The 21,618-nt window shown below is 36.3% G+C and overlaps 1 long non-coding RNA gene across 1 annotated transcript in view; it reads right to left on the reverse strand.

The window, feature by feature from the left end:
• Nucleotides 1-1,261: 1,261 nt before the first annotated feature.
• Nucleotides 1,262-21,618, reverse strand: part of LOC125126201 (uncharacterized) — a 218,877-nt gene continuing 198,520 nt past the window's right edge. Inside the window, exon 3 of the long non-coding RNA XR_007134555.1 lies at nt 1,262-2,269. This is a non-coding gene — a long non-coding RNA (uncharacterized LOC125126201). The remainder of the gene's footprint in view (nt 2,270-21,618) is intronic.

Genomic DNA, 21,618 nt, shown 5'->3' on the forward strand with positions numbered 1-21,618 from the left:
GCATTCATATTTTAAGTGATAATCTTGTCATATTAAACCAGTGGTCATTGACAGGACATTCCTCATGGACAATCAGATGTGTGTAATTTTGAGGCTTATTTTACAGTTACTATTTTATAGTTCTTTTTAATTTAAAAATTCCATGGAGATAAATATAGTATTTTCTCCGAGGGATGATTCTGTGCAATTTTGTTGAATTGTAGGGTATGACAAATTAATTTTAAGTGAGCATATATATGTCTGAGTTGATTAGCTTGTACATTATATCATTACATTTTAAATATTTTCATTAGACGTAAAATGCCAATAACTCAGATTTCCTTTACTTTAAAATAATTTGCACAGGTGACATTAAAAACTATATTAGAGTGTTTTTCTTTCTCATGACACCAGTTTTGGGATATACTTTTTGTACATTTCATTTAGCAATAATTTAAATATTAAATTCTAGCAGGAAGTTATGACTTAAATCTTAGCTGTGTTAGGTATTATTTAGCTTCCATCATACATATTGTCATCAAACACTTCCTCAGATTTGGGAACTGGTTTAAGTTTTAACTGGGATTAGGGGTTGTCTGTCATTATCAAGGGGATAATTGCTGAAATAAGCTTTTTTGGGTCAGTTTTCATGAGCTACCTTTTCCTCCCCATATTTAGGACCAGTTTATGGAGATAAGGATGACATCAGTGGTACTGAGTTATAGTGTTCCTCTGTGAAAACATAGCTTATAGTGAGTTTTCTATTTGTATACAAATGTATTGTGAGTTAGAACTTTATTTATTTGCATACTCATCCATCTGAGGAATAAAAATTAATTGTATAACTGTATTAAACACAGCCCTTTGTAATTTTTAGAGTTAATTTTCATTTTCTACAAAATATTTCCTTAAGAAAATTGAGATATTTGCAGTAACAGGATCAATCACTTTGGATGTTACCAGATGGCACTGCAAAAAGAGTTTAATTATATAATTTTTGTAAACATGTATAAATACCTATCTAAATAATCCACACTGAAATTTATTCATTTGAATAAAGCAGTTTATTCATTTGAAGACCTTTAAATTGAAATAAATTGTCAGCCACTTACCACTTTATCTTATCAGTTGAAAACATTTCTGACATGAGTTTGTTTTTTTGTTTGTTTATTTGTTTTGCTACACCCACAGCATATGGAAATTCTTGCAGAGGTAGCATCCAAGCCATAGCTGCAACCTATTCCACAGCTGTAGCAATGCAGGATCCTTAAGCTACTGTGCCACAGTGGAAACTCCAAGCATTATTTTCTTTTAAGGAAACAAGAGTAGACATACTTATTTACTCAGTGACTGACTGACTTATTCAATGACTTACAAGTGACTTACTCAGGGGCACGCAGGAAAGAAGTGGTAGAGATAGAAATAGTTGTTCTAACTTCTAGCAGTTTTCAAAACTTCTAGAACATCTATTATTTAAGGGGAAAATCAGTGAATTTTCCAGTTTAAAATTACTCTGATTTATACCGTTCCAGGAAAGCCACTTTCATGACAATCAGACATTTTTCAATCTTCACTGTCTATCACATCCTCTTACTCAGAGCTTCCTTCCTCCTTGAGACATCAGCTCCTCTTGCCCTCCTTATTGCAACTCTGGGTTTCGTTTGCTAATAAAGTCTTTCATTCATCTTTCTCAGCTCCACTTTTCATGCTGTAGTTCTTCTGGGCCAACGCCTGTGTCATGTTCTCCTTGAATGCTATAAGAAAAATGGCTTTGCATTGACTTCTAATTTTCCTTGCATTGTATTTCTAGCCTTGCTTTCTGATCTATCCAGGTTATAAGTGACAAAAGAAATACTTTGTCTCATACTCTTTGGAATATGGCAGGATTTTGAAGACATCCTATATTTGTCCATTTCCTAAGTTTCTTTAGGAGAGAGCCCAAGCTGCTGTTGCCATGGTCATTCATAGAAAATGTCTCTTTTGGCTGGTCACTCTGGACTTGATCCACACCCTAAGCATACAGTGATCTTCCACCTTTTACCTTTCAGTCTCCCTTCCCTCTCTAGGAGGCCTTGATTCATAGGCTCTGAGACAACCCTGAGCCGTTTCTCTTCTATGTAGCCTGCATCTGATTCACAGGAAATGCTCGAGCATCATTGTTTCAGCCAAATCTGAGAATGGAGTAGTTCCCAGCCCATAGCTTTCATTCTGATGCCACATGTTGCTTCAGCCAGCCTTTGCACCTTAGATTCCTCTGACATCATCAGACACCAGCCCATCACTATGCACCCTGAAAGATAAACATAGTCCTCCAAGTAATCAAGTAATTGTATGAAAGCCCTTCTTGATTGGATTCTGCCTATGAGGCAACACTCCTTTCCCCCTTTCCCTCAGAGGCCAGGGATCACAATTAAGTTCTCTCTGAAGAAATGCTCTCTAAAAACAATCTCTCAGACCCATTCTCCTCTCATGCGTGCTCTTCAGGATTGAGGGATTTCTACAATTATTTTTATATCTAACAATAGAATTTACTTTGGACTGTGGCTCCTCTGATATCTCCATCTCAGCACTTGATTATAATAAATGAAAAATTCTATGAACACAGGAAGTTTCTAACTTTTTTCTCAATTATTCCTGCTGTGAGTGTTCTTTCAACCTTTTTGTTTATGAGACAACAAATGAAAGGATTTTCTGCTAGTACTAATGATTTTCAGAATTTGCTAATTTCTTTAAGACAAAAAATGCAGTAGCAAACCTGAAAGAGCTCATAGGGATCGGATTTGAAATGAGGGGTGTATATAGGAGTTAGGGATCACCTACCAGAAATCCAGGAATCCTTAAACTGATTTGGAAGGGTACAGATTTTATAGTCAGAGATTCTCAGTTTTCACTTTTTCACAATTATTATTTAACTAGTCTATGAGATAAAAATATTTTAAGAAAATTTGCAAAAACACATAGTTTGACATGTCAAAGAGCAATTGTAAAGTCTGTAAAAATTAATAACAGTTGCATGGGGAAATATGATATGGTTAAGATTGAGCAAATGAAAAATTTGGTTCTGTTTCAATCACTTGAGCTGAAAGAGTTTACCAGATTTCTAATAATACCTGCAACATTTACATCTAATCTGAATCATTTTCAGTTCTGATGTATAAATCAGGGAAGCTAAAGTGATATTGTAGGGAAAAATCCACATAATGAGTGATCAAAGAGCTTAAAGGGCTCCTATTATGTCTTAGATTTCATTTTACCTCTCATTTATAGGTAGCAATGGGGTGTGAAAATTGTTCTTGGGCATCTCAAGTATCAGAAAACTGCATCACACTACATTTCTTTACAACTTAATGGAAGTAGGTGCAATTCATTTTACAATTAATTCCTGCATATTCACTGAAAAAGGTAATATCCAAATGGCGGTGTACTTCCTGCTCAGGTGAAATTTTCCAGTGAATGATTCATTAGCTCTTTCAAGTCTAGTTAACAGTACTTCTATTTTGTAACATCTTTTTGTATTGAAGAGCTTTCCAAAGCACTCCTTTTTTTGCACAGTTTATACTCATTGAAGATTAAATTACCAAATGAAATATATTTTTACTGGAGTAATAGGTAGCCAGTGATGATATTTGTAAGATCTTGTTTAAAGGCAATATTAAATTCTCACCCAATAGAGGACTAAATACATGTTATTTTTAAATGTTACTGTTACTAAATATTTAAAGCTCTTTCTGATATCTAATTTTGCCTGGAATTTATAGATTATTAAATTTATAAAGTTTGACTCTTTCAGTTCAAAAGAGGTTATTTTAATATATTTCTTTGTTGAATTATGGAGTGCCCTGTCCTAAGAAAGTCAGAATTGTTTTAATCCCTTTCAAACTGGTTGGTGCTGTACACTGCATGTTGGTGTCTTTTATCCACAACCCACCGATTCATGTGCTGGGACCTTGGTCCCTGGTGTTGATTGTGTTGGGAGATGGAGTGTGTGGGAGGTGGTTGGCTTTAGGTGACGTCATGAAGATAAACCCACATGATGGAATTAGATCCTGTACAGGAAGACAAAGAGAAGAAAAAGGACTCTCTGAGTTACATGAGGAAATAGCTAGAAGTTAGCGAAGTACAAGTCAAGAACTGGGCTCTTACCAGACACTAGATCTGCAGGGGCCTTAACCTTGGTTTTCCCAGCCTTCAAAACTGTGAGAAAGAAATGTTGTTTAAGCCACCCCAGTCTCTGGTGTTTTTGTTACAGCAACCCAAACTCACTGAGTCAGCTTCTTTTTACTTCCCAAGTTAGACTGTGTTCCCACCTTTCTGCTGTGTTGGCAAATGTATTAATTACACCTTGAGATTCTGAGTAATAGCCAATCTGTGTCATCATCACTTTTTTTTTTTCTTTTTTAGGGTTGCAGTTGCGGCATATGGAAGTTCCCAGCCTAGAGTCTAATTGTGGCTAAACCACAGCCACAGCATCATGGGATCCCAGCCACGTCTGTGACCTAAATCACTGGATCCTCATCCCATTGAGAGAGGCCGGAGATTGAACCTGCATCCTCATGCATAATAGTTGGGTTCTTAATCTGCTGAGCCACAATGGGATTTGCTCTGTGTGTGTGTGTGTGTGTGTGTTCATTTCTTTAAAAGAAACTCAAAGATGTCAGTTCAGGAATAATGTATAGCAGTATTAACAGTTTCTTTCCAAGACCATGTGTCTGTTTATCCATTCTCAAACATAATTCTTTTTGAAAACACATTTGAACCAATGCTACTTGTTCTGTGACTGAGAGACCCCCCAAAAGTTTAAATTCTATCTATAAAGTGACAAAAGGCTTATCTCTAACAGCAGTATTATTAATAATTCAATTCCTATTCTTATTTTATTCTCTTCTATTTTTTACAGTGTGTCTAAAATTACACATTGCATATTATCTTTTTCAGTGCTAAAACAGGCACATAGCTTAGGACACAGAGTTGCCACAGGCTGAAAGAGTGCTCTTTTGTAGTCTTCCAAACTTAAAAGTATAACCAGAAATGTTTGTAAGACTTTAAAGTAATGATATAAATTTAACTGATGTTCTAGAATCACTGCCTTTTTCATCTCACGGCTCCAAATCTTCTTCTGATTAGGCCTAAATTAGAACTACTTGGTGTAAAAGAATAATTTCCTTGTCAGAAAAGCGACCTTTTTGTCAAGTGACAAAGAAGAGAATTCTTTTTAAAAAGAATTGAAATTATTTCTTTTTTTCTGTACATTTTTTCCAAGGTCGTGTGGTTTCCTTAGAATTCTAAATTCTATAAAACACTGTTACCTGCTCTTGCTCAGAATAAGTGGGATCCCATTTTTAAAAACCTTGAAGACTCATAATGACAAAAAAATATACATTTGAATCACTATAACTAATAGATGTTCATCATAATTTGATGAATCTGATGATCAAATAAGAAGTCTTTATAAACCAAGCCTAGTGAATAAGGAATAGTTGCCAGGCTGGAGAGAACTATTTGTGAGCAGAAATGTGAAATGGTAATAAAAATTTACTTTTCTCAGTGGCTCTGTGGGCATACTTTTTTTGTTTTTAGAGTAATCATTTTAAATACTAAATGATTTTTTAAAAAGAACTTCCAAAATGAATATGAGCTCTCATCATTGTCTAAATGTATATGTCTAGCAAGTGTATTATCCTTCTTTCAGTGATAACCTAGGAATTAATCATATTAAAGGACACATTGGAAAGGTCCATTATGATGTAGTGGATTAAAGATCCAGCATTGTTGTTGGAGTTGCTGCTGTGGCATGGATTTAATCCATGGCCTGGGAACTTCCACATGCCACGGTCATGGCAAAAAAAAAAAAAAAAAGACATACTTTTCTACTGGTTCCTCAGGAAAATATAGAAAATTCTGAACTTTTTCCTAAAAAAAGTTTTTTTTACCCAACTTACTAATGCTATATTAATTTATGCAAATACCTTGGAGGGTTATACATATATTAAAATGCATTCAACTGATTTGTTAAACTAAGACCTTATTTTTAGTGGCATTTTCTTTTCTTGTACAATTATTCAAGGGACTCTTTTGTAACATTTTGCAACTTCCTTCTCTCATTTACAATGGTCACCTAAGTATTTTACTTTTTCTTCCTATGGGTACGAAAAACATCCTTTTCTTTGCAGATAGCTTGTTTCTATGCTCTATCTCAAACTTCTATCTTTTATAGATTTTATGTTCCCTGTCTGGACTATTTATGGGTGGTAATAAAAGTGCAGAGCATGTAGTGATTTGCGGTTTTGCTCAAATGCCTGTGTGAATCACACACACTGTGACCTGATGGGGGAAGCAAGTCACTGGGCTAGGAAAGTCCCTAACAAAGTCCCGAGGATCTGACTCACACAGGTTTTGGTTCTTTTCTCCTATAAGCTAATCTTCCTGAATTTATTTCTTAAAAAAAAAAAAGAAAATAGAACTTTGGTTCTTTCTTAATATGGTCATAAAGTGAGAACTAAAAGTTTGTTCTTACTATAAAATGTATGTATTTTTGAGAAATCACGTTAATTCCCGTAAACCACTGAGTATGATTCCTATTGTAGTTCTCTGGAATGTACTATTTAGTTTAGTAGCCCTGTTCTTAGGAAAAGAGGATTTTTTTTTTTTTTTTTTGCTTTTTAGGACCACACTTCTGGCATATGGAAGTTCCCAGACTAGGGGTCAAATTGGAGCTACAGCTGCTGGCAAACACCACAGCCACATCAACATAAGCTCTGAGCCATGTCTGTGACCTACACCACAGCTCACAGCAGTGCCTGATCCCTGACCCACTGTGAGGCCAAGGATCAAACCCACATCCTCATGGATACTAATCAGATTCATTTCCTCTGAGCCACAATGGAACCTCGGGATATTTTGTTTGCATCAGGAATATGAGGTTTACTTCTTCATCTTCAGGTGAAAACTGTTCTCCAGAGCTATGTGATAAAGGAATCATACCTATGTACCGTGTTGGTCCCTAAGATAATCATTGAAGGAGGCTTGATTGTGATTTGTTAGCAGTCAGCCCACTTACCAGTTACTTTCTCATCTTTATCTATATGATATATATTCCTGTTTCCTTTTCTTGAAAATCATTTCTCAGTAAACTTATTTTTTTCTCTTTTTTTAAAATGTGCCCACAGCATGTGGAAGTTCCCAGACCAGGGGCTGAACCCATGCCACAGCAGTTACTTGAGGCAGAGCAAGGAAAACACCAGATCCTTAACCCACTAGGCTATCAGGGAACTCCCAATAATTAATTTCATCATGAAATTAACTATATTCTAAATTTGATTCTGAGTATATTGCTTTAAGTTGGACTCAGAGGAAATGAAGGAATGCTTCAAACAAAAATAGATCATGAGTGTAAAATAAAAATCATTTCTTCTGGAGAATATACGTTTTTCCTTTTGACTCCAAATGATGTAAAATAAATGCATAAAAATTTATCCCAGGAAGAAAATTTTAATTAGCTACGTGAGAGAGGATTCTACTTGGGGAATTCCATAGAGCATGTCCTATTTTCATTTCTTTATATGTCAACAAATAAAGTATCTGGAAAACTAAACAATAGTGATAGTAGAGGTAGACAGTAATAACACTTTCCATGATTTTTATAAAAATAAAAGCTAATATTTTTGTCAGAATTCTTATATGGATATAAAAAATTGAGAATCATTAGCAATATTTATGATTTTCCACAAATTAGCCTAAGAATCTTAATATTAGAGATAAATATAATTAACACTGAAGAATTAGTTACATTAAGTAGTTGCGGGTGCCACATTGAAACATTTACCATATCTTTTAAAAGAATTCTGTATAATAGAAATATTTGATGAGAAAATAAAAAAATACAGGAAAAGCGATAAATTTATCAACTACAAAGACTTATCACAGATAGACAAATATTCTTTTTGTTGCATTGGGAAGAGAAAAAAGTCAATGGCTATAATTGACACTCTACAAATCAGGACCCGAATTAAATAAAAAAATTTCTCATACAAAAAATCTTTATTCTGTTTACCATTTTGTACACTGTATTTCAAATACAATTTTAATTAATCTTGTTTGAATTATGGAAATAAAATCTGTGCACACCCTTAAGTCACACACATAATATTTACTCACATAGTGTGCAAAAAGACTTTAGACACTTTTAAAATATTTAAAAATATTTCTCACAGGGAACCTTAATTTTTCAGATGAAATCTTGCTTTTGTAAAAATCACCATAATAGGAGGAGTTCCCATTGTGGCTCAGCAGATTAAGGACCCAATGTAGTCTCTATGAGGATGTGGGTTTGATTCCTGGCTGCACTCTGGGGGTTAAGGATCCACCATTGCCATAAGTTGTGGCATAGGTCTCAGATGCAGCTCAGATCCAATGTTGCTGTGGCTGTGACATAGGCCTGCACCTGCAGCTCCTATTTGACCCTTAGCCTTGGAACTTCCATATGCTGCAAGTGTGGCTGTAAAAAGAAAAAATAAATAAAAATCAACATAATAGGAAGACTATATCATCAGACCTATTCAAATACTGCCTATTCTACTTTCCCCTCAAATCCTCCTCTTTATGGTAGTCCCTGGGGCCCTGCCCAGAAATTTCAGGTTTAGAAATCAGTTTGGAGTCCACTTTCCACGTGCATCCTTGAAACTGGAATTGATCTTAACTATATGCTCATAACAATTCACTTATACAAAGCTTCACCATGGGTCCATTAGCTGAAACTTTTCTTTAGTAGATTTCATGTAGGAGGGAAGAAGAAATTGCAAGTGAGAGCAACAGCATTAAATGTCCCTAGTGAGGCTAGGCAAGTATATTAGGCCCTAGTCATAGAGATCAAAGTGCCAAACAGTGTTAGGATAGAGAGAGAAAAAAAAAAAAAGGATTGAGGGAGAGAATGAAATGTAAAAAACAGACCTTCTTAAATGTCATGCAGAACAGTTTAGATTTAGTGTGACAGGAAATATAGAAATGTTGAAAATATGTAATGTAACAGAGACTGAATTTTTTACTGGAATATGCATTTATATAATGGTAACTGAACTACCCTGAAACCAGCCAGCCAAACATTATTAAATGTCAGTTAATTTCTTTGTGGCTTTTGGATTTCCATGAGACTAATCCAGAGCATTTCAAATGTTTGCCTGTTCCACCTGTGTTCTTGAGAACCAAGTTCAGTGGGCCATCCTGTGATCTGCTGATGGGCTTTACTGCTTCTGAATAACCTTTTTATATGGGCTGCATCCCTACTCCACTTCTGCCGTAGAAACTACCTGACTGTTGGATTTAATTTTTTTTTAAATTTGATTTTGCTTCTCAGTGATTCCGTCACCCATGTGATTTACATTTTTTTTTTTTGGTCATTTTAGGGCCACACCCATGGCATATGGAGGTTCCCAGGCTAGGGGTTGAATTGGAGATAGAACCACAGCTGCTGACCTACACCACAGCCACAGCAACACGGCATTGAAACCACAGCTTTGTGATCTATGCCACAGCTTGACGCAGTGCAGGATTCTTAACCTATTGAGTAAGGCCAGGTATTGAAGCCACATCCTCATGGATTCTAGTTGAGTATGTAACCCAGTGAGCCACAATGGGAACTCCGTGATTTACATTTTTGATCAGTAAATATTCTTGGGAACTCTTCGTACTCTAGCATTGAGAGAAGGAATGCTTGAACCTTCTTAATAGTGACAATGATACCTGGCTTACAAACCAAGTGGAGAATGTACTTTGTTGCCATATATTTATGTTGCTATCAGAGACATATTATTTAATGGAACAAAGGAGAAATCCCAGTTTGTATGATGTCATAGCTTACTAGTGGGGCGATCATTGGTGGCAGAGGGAAAGAGCCTGTAGTCAGCAGCTCACCAAGTGGCAGCATGAAGTTTGAGCCAGGAATGTCACTAAGAGAGGAAATCAGGAGACTATTTTTAAAATGTGGGTTCTGTTGTTTTTCATTATGTTGATCCTAGTATTGTAAAAATTGCAAAAAAATGCTAGTTTTTTACCTCTTAAGGCAAAATTTTTTTTAATTGAAGTATAGTGGACTTGCCATATCATACTAGTTTTGGGAATAGAACATAGTGATTTGATATTTTATAGATTATGTATCATAAAAAGTTATAATATTGTTGACTTTCTTCCCTTTGCTGTACATCACATCCCTATGACCTTTATTTTATAACTAATAATTTGTACCTCTTAATTCTTTTCACCTCTTTTGCCCTTCTCCCCTCTGGCAACTACTAGTTTGTTCTCTGTCTGTCTGATTCTATTTTGTTATATTTATTCATTCATTTTGTTTTTTAGATTCCACATATAGGTGAAAACTTACACAGTTTTTATCTTAGTCTGACTTATTTCACTTCGCATAATGCCTTCCAGGTTCATCTATGTTGTTGCAAATGGAAAGATTTCATTTCTTTTTATGGTCATATGTATATATACACCACCTCTTCCTTATCCACTGCTCTATTGATGAACACTTAGGTTGCTTTCATATCTTGCCTGAAGTAATATGCTGCAGCAAAACATTGAGGTGCATATATCTTTTGGAATTAGTATTTTTGTTTTCTTTGAACAAATATCTGGGAGTGGAATTACTGAATCATAAGGTAGTTCTATTTTTAACTTTTTTAGGAACTTCCATATTGTTTTCCGTAGTGGCTGCACCAGCGTACATTTCCACCAAAAGGGCATGAATGTTCTCTTTTCCTTACATCCTCACCAACTCTTATTTCTTATCTTATTATAAATGTCAGTCATTCTGACAAATGTGAAGTAGTATCTCATTGTAGTTTTGATTTGCATTTCTCTGCTGATAAATGATGTTGAACATCTCTTCATGAGCTTGTTGGCAAATGATGAGTATTTAAAGGTCTCTTTACATGAGGTGATTCTGTGTAATCATCTGTTAGGAGTTTTTTTTTTTTTTTTTGCAAAATTAATGCTCATATTTAAACTCCTTTACAACAAAAAGACCCTTCTCATTTAAAATTTCAGCTATTTCTTAGAATTTTTGGTTGGCTCTCTCTAGTTTGACTAGAGTATAACATAATCTTCTTCAATGTCAAATATATTTCAGGAACCCATAGAGACTATGCCATGCTTGTTACAATTTCAGGTAGGTTTATGATGACCTGAAATTCTCTTATGAATTTGTTTAGTTTAATTGACTGTGCTTATGCTTCAAATGATCTGTATATAAGTCTGGATCCATAATCACAGTTAAAAATGTAATTTCAATTATATAGTATTTTAAAATGGAAAATTAATAAGCAATAGTAAAAATCTCAGAAGTTAGTACTTCAGGGTTCTTTGTCCTATTGTAAACTCCCTGGAGTTAATAACATTTCAAAAATGTATATTTCTAAAGTATTTAATGGAATAAGAATTTACTGGGAAATTTAAACTTTTTAGGTCATTTTTAACAGTTTGACATAAAACCACAAGGGAAATGAAATACAGAAGTTTATTACTGTCAGGCCCTGAGGTGGTACATAGCATGATGCCTCAAGAGGTTACCCAGGGACGTCAAGGCAGGGTGCAGACAGCAGGGTGTGGGGAAACCTGCGGCACATGACTTTATTAGGGTCTGTGGGGGGAATCCTCTGGGATTCCCAGGTAAGGGCAGATGGGTTATTTCAGATCTAAAAGAGCAAGGCTTTGGTAACTCCAGGGCAAGGGAGAGGTCTTACCTAAGGGGAGAACAAGGGGAAGGCCCTGAGAGGCATTAGAGGCTATTGCTCACAAGGGCTATTGGGGAAGTCTTATCAGGAACTTATATTTATTTGCTTGTGACTCCGTGGGCTGTTACCTAGGGTGTGTAATCAGAGGAGGGCTAGTGTCAGGGCAAGGACCTTTTGGGCTTCTCAACCACACAAAACAGATGCTGAGGCAATAATATCACGAAGTAGTTTAGCTACTCAACACACACATACACACATAGTTTAGCTACTCAACACACATACATGCAAATGAAACTGGGAAATGTTGAATAAAGCCAGTGGAATGCATTAATGTCAGTACAATATTTGTGATATACTACTTTTTTGCAAATTGCATTGGTGGCAATTGGGTAAAGTATACATAGGATTGCTTTGTATGACTTCTTACAACTTTATATGAATCTACAGTTGTCTCAATACAAATTTCAGTTAAAATATAAACAAAGATACACATTCATTATTAAATACTTAGAAAATACAAAGAGATCAGAAGAGGAAAATTGCTCCCATGTAGATATCTCTGTTCACTTTTTTTTCTCTTCTTCTTCAGAGGTCTCTTTGGATGTTATATAATCAAAGAGCACTATCCTGGCCACTCTATATAGAATGCAGTAATACATAAGTTACAATGTAGTAATCCTTTGCTACATAACCAAATAACTTGCTACATCATTGTTCTTTTCAGTTTTATTTATTTATTTATTTATTTACTTGGTTGTGCCTATACCATGTGGAAGTTCCCTGGCCAAAGTTTGAACCTATGTCTCGGCAGCAACCTGGGCTACTGCAATTACAGCATTGGATCCTTAACCCACTGAGCCAAATGGAATTCCCCCATTTATTTCACTTATTATATGCTGGCATAATATTTTTTATTGTTAAATTGGTTGTTTTGTGTTTGTGTGATGTTATGAAAAATCCCAGAGGATAGGGCCTTTTATTTATTCTCTTGTCAGTACTAATAAAGTGGCTGATATTTTAGGTGTTTGATAACTTTTCTGTATGAGTTAAAAGTGGAATTGTACTATACTTACTGAATTTTAGTTATTTATAACAAGCCAGGTTGTACGTGGTACTTATAATATAATGATAAAATCAACCCACTTAGAGACTTAAATCAACTTTTAACACTATGTAATTTTCTAAAGCAGCACTAAAATAGTTACAAAGTATTCTAATGAACAAATGCAATACAGTTAACCAAATATCAATTTTTATGCATCATTATGATTTTAAACTGTGGACATTCATAAACAATGTTGTGATGAACGAACTTATAGTTATTACTACCTCTTTATTGTCCTTATTTTGTCAGGATAAATCCTGAAGTACATTTGTATAATGTCATTAGTTCCAATACTCACATCTTATTAGATCAAATCAGACTTCAATATACATCGTGTTTGGAGTGGAGACGTAGGAATATTCTAAATCAGTCATTTTTTTCCCCTCTTGCTCTTACTTTTTGAGTTTGCAGTGGTAACTAACCTCTGTCTATTCTGATTACTCACAGTTGGCTTTCACTTATGCCTGGCTCCTGCACCTATGTGTTAGTGAACCCATAATTCAAATTTCTGACACACTTATCACTGCTATTCACAGCCTTGCAAATAATAAACAGTTAGGTTCATTTTAGTTCACTACCCTACATTTGAGTGTAAAAGTAACACAAATTGAACAATGAGAAACATGAATCCTTACTTAATATTAGAGTCATTCATTATCATCTTTGCAATATCATCTTTGCAAATTTGCTTACCAAATTTGAAGATACCCATGCATTCTCTTTGCTTATAGAATGTATAATCCATACCTCTTCATGGAGGGCTTTTAAGTTTTCAATTTTTTGTTTTTTAGAATTGTACAAAAGATCGCAATTACCCAGACTTGACCTGTTTCCAGAACTAAAGAGGTAATCCACATAGTTTGAAAAGACTACAAGCAGGGAGTAAAAATACTAGAAATAAGGGGGAACAGATTTCCAAGTCTTGGGGCAGCCTGTTAGCATTGATATGTCACTATTTATTTATATGCCTGAATCCGAATTTTTTCCATATAAGCTATCTGCATGGTGGTCCTTTGGGCCTTCTCTCTTTAGGTCTGTGGTTTGGAGAAGCCCCAGGTCATCCTGACTGCCATCACAGTTCACTGGGTACTGAGGAACTGAAAAATTGTTATTTTTTTGAGGACAGTCAATACTGGCACTCATGTTATGCTTTCCTATCCCATATCAGTGCCAAAAATAGCTTCTCAGCACTTTCCCAATGAACACAGGCATAACATTAGAGTTGTTCTCCACTTCTGTTCTCCAGAAGTGTTACACTTCTACCAGAGTGAGTATATGACTTGAAACTCATTTTCCACTTCTTTTCTGGTTAGTTTATGATCTTGACTACATGACAACAAAATGGTCTTTTTGATTCTGTTTCATTCTCCATAGAGTCTTTTCCAGATGAGATTGCTGTGCCGGGGTCTGATCAAACAAAATTAAGTATTTCCATATCTAGTGTATTGTAATGGAGGGAACGGTAACAATGGACTTGAACCTCATACATTGCCTAGTTCAAACTCTTTATTTTTAATATGGGGAAACAGAGGTTTAGAGAAGTTCATCAGCTTGCCCAAAGGTGCGCAGATGCTGAGTGGCAAAGGCCAGATCGCCAGTGCTCACACAGGAACCCAGAGTGACAACCCTGGTGGTACCTAATAGCATTTAGAAAGCATTGTCTGTATATAGTGATGCTGTACTTCTTGTATTAGAAAATTGTGCTTTTAGACTATGACACACCCACATCTAAACTGAAAGCCTGTGTTAAAGTTATTTTAGAACAAATTGAATGCATCTGGAAATACGGGTTCTGTTCAGACCTTCAAAGGTATTAGACATGAATACAATGAATGCTAAGTTTCACATCAGTTGCTCAGAATGAAATGGCAGGTTATTCTTTCTTAATATGCTACACATCTGAAGTGGCTCCAGTTTAGAAGAGCACTCAGTAGTTTAATTCATAATTATTTTAAGGAGTTCATTGCCACTCATTTATTTTTTTCATTTCACACAGTTCTTAATTTGTGGCACTCATTCTTGTGGTTTTGTTCATTTGACACATCTTAGAATATTTCTTAGAATTCAGTAAGTGTTTGTGAAGCTTTATAATGACTTAAAAACTATGTGTCAATGTGTAATTAACATTAGTCAGATATATTTTAGTCTAAGGAACTTCAGTTTATGAAGACAGCATAGTATAAGGAGTGAGGAAAAAAAGGACATTTTCCTCGTCACAGCACGTGCTTTCCTGAACCAAAATATATCTCCACATGGCAATGAAATGCCTCATCTAAAGGTACTGTCATACCTAATGGAAAAATAAATTGTAAATATCTTAAAATTAATAAAATACAAAACATTAGAAAAAATCAACACAAAACATAAAAGGCAGGTAAACATTGAATTTTCCTCTTTTTGTAACCAGATACAAAATGCAAATTTTTAGTGTTAGGTTAAATCCTATTTCCTCAGCCTCTAAACATACCCCAAATCTGTCTCTTCTCCATCTTCACTGCCACCATTATCTTCCACTTTTCCTGCTGCAATAACATGTAAGTGACCTTCCTTTTTGCCAGATGACCCCCCTACACACACTACTCCTTAATCTACTCTTGGCACTCAGACTCATTTTTGTCCCTCTTTTGACAAAAACAAAAACAAAACAAAAAGCCCAAACACCAGGAGACGCAAGGAACTGGAAGCTGCTAGGCATGTTTGTTATCTTGATTTTGGTGCTGGGATCTGGGTGTTTGCTTATGTCCAAACTCATCAAATTATACAGAGTAAGTACATACAGTTCTTCATGAAAAACCAACCAGTCAAAGAAACAAAACTATATGTGGTTTCCCATTGTCCAAAGAAGAAAATCAGGAATCCACCATGGACTTCTCACAAGATCCTATGTGAAGAAGCTGCCATTTTCCTCTCTAGTTTCTCTCTCTTTTTTTTTTTTTCTTGGGCAGCTCCCGCGTCATATGGAGGTTCCCAGGCTAGGGGTCAAATCGGAGCTGTAGCCACTGGCCTACGCCAGAGCCACAGCAACGCCAGATCCAAGCCGCGTCTGCAACCTACACCACATCTCACGGCAACGCCGGATCGTTAACCCACTGAGCAAGGGCAGGGACCGAACCCTCAACCTCATGGTTCCTAGTCGGATTCGTTAACCACTGCGCCACCACGGGAACTCCTCTAGTTTCATCTAGTGCCCATTTCCCGTGTTCATCATACTCGATTTGCACTGGGTTTCTTCCTGTTTTTTGACAATGCTAAGTCCTTTCCTATCCTATGAACTTGGTATTGATAGCCCCCAAGACTATCACTCAGATCTTAGATTGCATGTTATTTCCTTAGAGAGACCTCACTGATCATTCTGTCTGCAGTCACTTGCATAATATCTTGCTTTTCCTTTAAAATATGTATCTTAAGTGGAAATAATGTTGTATGATTAGTTGTTAATGGTTAGTTGCCACAATTAAAGTCCATAAAGCTAGGATCCTTTGTGCCATTTTTATTACTGCACTCTCACCATCTGGATCCATGCTTAGCACATATTAGACATGCCAGTACATCCTAAAGATGTGTACTCTCTCCCCATCCTCAGATTTTTATTCATCTGCCCTATGAAGTAAATCTGTACTAGAACAATTAAGTGGTTAGTTTTAGAAATGGTATTGAAAATAATTGTTTTTAACATCCCATGTGCCCTTTAATAAATTTTCAAAACTGTTGATTACAGAGAGGTGGAAAGAGTAAAAACATTGATTAATAATATAAAAAAGTCACTCCTTGGAGTTCTCATCATGGCTCGGTGGTAACGAACCTGACTAGTATGCATGAGGGTTCGATCCCTGGCCTCGCTCAGTGGGTTAAGCATCCGGCAGTTGCTGTAAGCCGTGGTGTAGGTTGTAGAGGTGGCTAGGATGTTGTTGTTGCAGTGGTTGTGGTGTAGGCCAGCAGCTATAGCTCCGATTAGGACCCAACCTGGGAACCTCCATATACTGCAAGTGCGGCCCTAAAAAAAGACAAAAAAAGTCACCTCCTTTTATTTTAATCATAAAAACATGGCACAGAGAAATGATCTTTTGGAACTTAAACTTACAGAAAACATGATGGTAGAGAAAAATTAGCTCTATAAGCTGACTAGGTTGAAAAGGAAAAACAAATGAAAAAAAGTTTTGAAAATTTTTCTCACGATTCTGACAATATTGTTTTATCTTAATGATATTTGGTTGCATTTTTTGTGTTTGTTAGAGGTATGCTGTGAGTCACTTACTTAGGAGACAGTTTGACTCAAGGACAGAAATGGAGAGTCATACAATTAGATAATCGGAAATCAATTTTTTTTTTTGTCTTTTGGCTTTTTAGGACTGCACCGGCAGCATATGGCAGTTGACAAGCTAGGGGTCCAATCAGGGCTATAGCTGCCGGCCCATGCCACAGCCATAGCAACACCAGATCTGAGCCAGTTCTGCAACCTACACCACAGCTCATGGCAACACCAGATCCTTAACCTCCTGAGCGAGGCCAGGGATCAAACCCGTGTCCTCATGGATACTAGTCAGATTTGTTCTCGGCTGAGCCAACATGGGAACTCTGGAAATAACTTTTAATTCCATATTTGCACAAAACTAAAATAGTACTCTTCAATGGAAAATTATTCCAGATTTCAAACAATGACTCTTTTATATTCCTATTATAGATACTAAATTGTTAGGACAAGGCCCTTTCCCACACACAAAACATTACATAATCAATTTTCCACTCTTATCTGCCTTCCCCTAGCACTGACAAAGAGTATTCTTTATCAGATGCTACAATTTCATAGTTACAGTGAAGCTTTTTAAAATTATCAAAACTCTACATGAATTAATGAAATTAAATATATTTTTAGAAGTAATTTTTAAAATTGTTTTGAATAAGCATGTATTGATTGAATCCAAAGGGGCATAGTATTTAGCAGGTGACTGAACACCATGACCATGAAAACTGCAAATTTTCAAAAAACCTCATTGTCATTTTAAGATTATAAACAATGTCATGAATGTCTATAGTAGAAGGAAATGTATATATCAAGGCACTATGGAGTATTATTTTATACTTCTCTGGGTATTTCATAAACTAGGACTTTGAGAGTTTTTTAAATTTGTTTTATTGTTTTATTATTCTAATCTTAAATTGTTTACTGTTTTAATTATCCAATTCATATATACCTGGCAGAAGCAAGTTAATGGCATAAATGCTTTGGGATACCTGCTAAGTGTAAGGAAATGTGTCAGAAAAAAAAAATGATTATGACACAATCGCTTTTCTCTTATGATAAATCAGAGGTTATATTTAAAACATGAAGTGAGAGGGGAGAATCACAAGCAAAAATTTTAAAATGGTAGTACCAACTTTAAAAATTACAGAATGCCGTAAAAACAGATAATGGTGGGTGTTAGTAATGGAATCCTTTTCAAATGGCCAGGAGGGTCTTTCTGAGAAGTTGAAATTAAAGGGGAAGCCCATTATAAGAGCAAGTCAGCTATGTCTATATCTAAGCAAAACACATTGCAGGCAGAGGAACCAAAATTTCAAAGACCCTAAGACAGGAAACCACTGTGCAGATTCAAGGAACTAAAAACTAAGGTGGTTAGACCATGGTGAGTAAAAGGGAGAGCATGTTGGGTGAGATCATGAAGATTGTGTAAGTTATCAGTACCTACAGAGATCTGTTGGAAATTGGAATATATTGTATTTTATATGAAAGGCAATTAATTTTGTTTAAATCATGGGACTCAATCTGATTGTTTTTTAATTATAGTCTGAGTGTTCTGAGAATGGAGTGAAAGGAAAAGAGGAAGAGAGGAGGCCATTTAGAACAATACTGGTCTTCTACGGAAGATTTCAGAGTGACTTGGTCTAAGGAGCAGAAATAGGCATAGAGAAAAGTGAACTGACTCTGATTACATCCCTGTGGTAAACATGTGGTGGAAGCTGGGGGTAGAAATTAATGATAACTGTTGGGAAAGGCAGTCCTGAGCATTCAGTTTTTCTCTTTCCATTCTGCCACATAACAATAGGTCATGGGCTTGGAACATTTCCTTACCAAGAGATAAGGAGCCCACAGAGCTTGTGCCAGGCTTATCACTTTGTGTGTAAATATCTCCATCCCCCCCCCCTTTTTTCATTTTAAAGAGTTATGTTTTACCTTTTTGACAAGTTTGTCATGAGGTCTGAGCTACTTACCTCCCTCAACTTGTATTTTTTATTTTTAAAGTTTTATTGAAGTATATTGATTTATAATGTTATGTAATTTCTACTGCACAAGCAAGTGATTCAGTTATACATATACACATATCCATTCTTTACGCACATTATGGTATATGGAATGGGATGGTCAGTGTGGACCTGCTGAATAGCATGGGGGACTCTCCTCAATATCTTGTGATAATTTATATGGGAAAAGAAAGTGAAAAGGGGAATCTTTTTCCTTGCTCTGTGATTCTCTTTTAATGTCTCTGCTTTAAGTGTGTATGTCATATGGCTCTTGGCCAACTCCGCCATTATATCCGTCCTCCAAGGAGGACAGAATCCCCAGAAGGGGACAGAATCCCCAGAAGGGGACAGAATCCTTTCCACTGTGGCACAAGGTGGATATATAGGGGCAATCTGTCCTATAACTACTGCCTGGAGAGATTTACTGGCCACAGGGGACCGGTGGTGATTACAGAAGCTGATCTTGCTCTGTCTCTTCCCTATGCAAGTAAGGCATTATTCCATCCAGTGGTTGACCGTGTTGTGTTTTCCTTGGAAACTTCTCTACCAAGAAGCAGTGGGCTGAAGTATTTAGAGTCCTCCCCTGGGATTGTAACCGGTGCACAGTACCCTATTCTTTGGGGATTGACAATCAATATATGGTAATCTGCTATACAGTAACTTGAATATTTTAAAACTTGAACAACTGAAAGATTAGGAAGGTACAATTTTGGGTAGGGAAAATCAAGAGTTTAGATTTGAGCATGTTCAGGTTGAGCTCAAGTATACAGGTTTATATATACCTGAGAGAAGAAAATCTGGCATTCATGAGTAAACCATGAGTTTTTAATGCCATGAGAATAAGATTATTTACAGAGACAGTATATAGAGCAAAGGTGGGGCTAGGACCATATCCCAGGATAGGACAACAGTTTAAGGTGTGGCCAACATGGAGAAATTTGCAGAGAAGAATGTAAAAGAAAAGGCAGAGGATTAAGTGGGAGATTAAAATTTTGTTATAAAACACAAGAGAAGAGCAATATATGAAACAAGAAGTTACCTGTTTCAGTGTTTTGTTAAATAAATATATGAAAGTATACGCTGGCTTTGAAGAAATGAAAGTTGTTGGTAATCTGTTCCAAATCAGATTCATTGAAGTGGTTGGTGGATGAGGGTGGGTGAGAGGCAGGCTGGAGTGGTGTGAGGAGTGATGCGATGTCAGCAAGTGGAGGTGAGGATAATGTAAGTAATTTTCTGAATACAGTTTATGGAGAAGTTTTTGCTGGTGAAGAATTTGAAATCAAGAGAGGTTAAAATTACTTAATATGAGAAGCAAAAGATCAGCTTTATGTGGTGATGAGGATAATCTAATAGGGAGATATAGATTAAGAGAGGAAAAAAGAAAGACTGAGAAAATAAAATTTCTTGAATGTGATGGAAGAAAAAAATTACCTATGATAGGAAAAAACACAACATTTGGTTCATTGAAAGAGAAGAAGTAGAAGCTAAAAGTAGACACCGGGGGAGTTCCTGTCATTGCTCAGAGGTCAAGGAACTCAACTAAAATCCATGAGGATGTGGGTTTGATCCCTGGCCTTGCTGGGTTAAGGATCCAGCAACGGATTGTTGCCATGAGCTGTGGTGTAGGTCTCAGATGCAGCTCAGATCCTACATTGCTGTGGCTATGCGGTAGGCCCGTGGCTATAGCTCCAATTAGACCCCTACCTAGGAACTTCCATATGCCATGGGTGTGGCCCTAAAAACCAAAAAAAAAAAAAAAAAGAAAGAAAAAGTAGACACTGGTAGTAGGTTTGCAAATTTTGTCATGGGGCTATGAATGAGCAAAACACAAAAGGCTGTTGTTTTCTTACAGATGTGAACACAAAGTCAGTGGCAAAAGGTAAGGAGTAGGTTCATTCAGAGAAATGAGACTCTAGGAGAGAGTTCCTTGAATATATTTGCATTTATTAGAAGAGTCATTGTATAATGGTCAATTTTAATAGTCTCTAATGGCAGATGGCCATGTGGATCATTAGCAATCTTGACCTAGGTTTATTCAGCAACGTGGGTGCAGATGGACACACAGGTGTGAGCATGGGGAACTTGGATGGCTAAATTCATTCAACTGTTGCCAACTGTTTCACATTTTGGGCCAAAGCAGTTTAGTAGACACCAAAATTTTAGCAATTTCAGTACAATTGTCTATACTATTGCTATTGTTTAAATTTCATGGCCCCCTCCAAATTCATCTATGGAAATCCTAATGATCAATGTGACGGTATTATGAGGTGGACTTAGGGCTGCAGTGATTACATCATGATGGCAGATCCCTCATCACTGAGATTAACGAATGCATTAAATAAGTGAATTAACATGCAAGAGTGCCATAAGAAGTTGGTGACTCAGGAGGACCTTCATTCAATCCTGAGCTCAAACTTGGAGCATCCAGAACTGTGAGAAATAAACATTTGTGTGTGTAAGATACCCACTCTGTGGTAATTTATTAGAGCAGCCTGTACAGACTAAGACAGCTCCCAAGAGCTACTTGGGGTATTTAAATTGTGTGCCTCCAAAATTAACTCTCTGAAA

The sequence above is a fragment of the Phacochoerus africanus genome, chromosome 4 (assembly GCF_016906955.1).
Source record: "Phacochoerus africanus isolate WHEZ1 chromosome 4, ROS_Pafr_v1, whole genome shotgun sequence".
Classification (NCBI taxonomy): domain Eukaryota; kingdom Metazoa; phylum Chordata; class Mammalia; order Artiodactyla; family Suidae; genus Phacochoerus; species Phacochoerus africanus.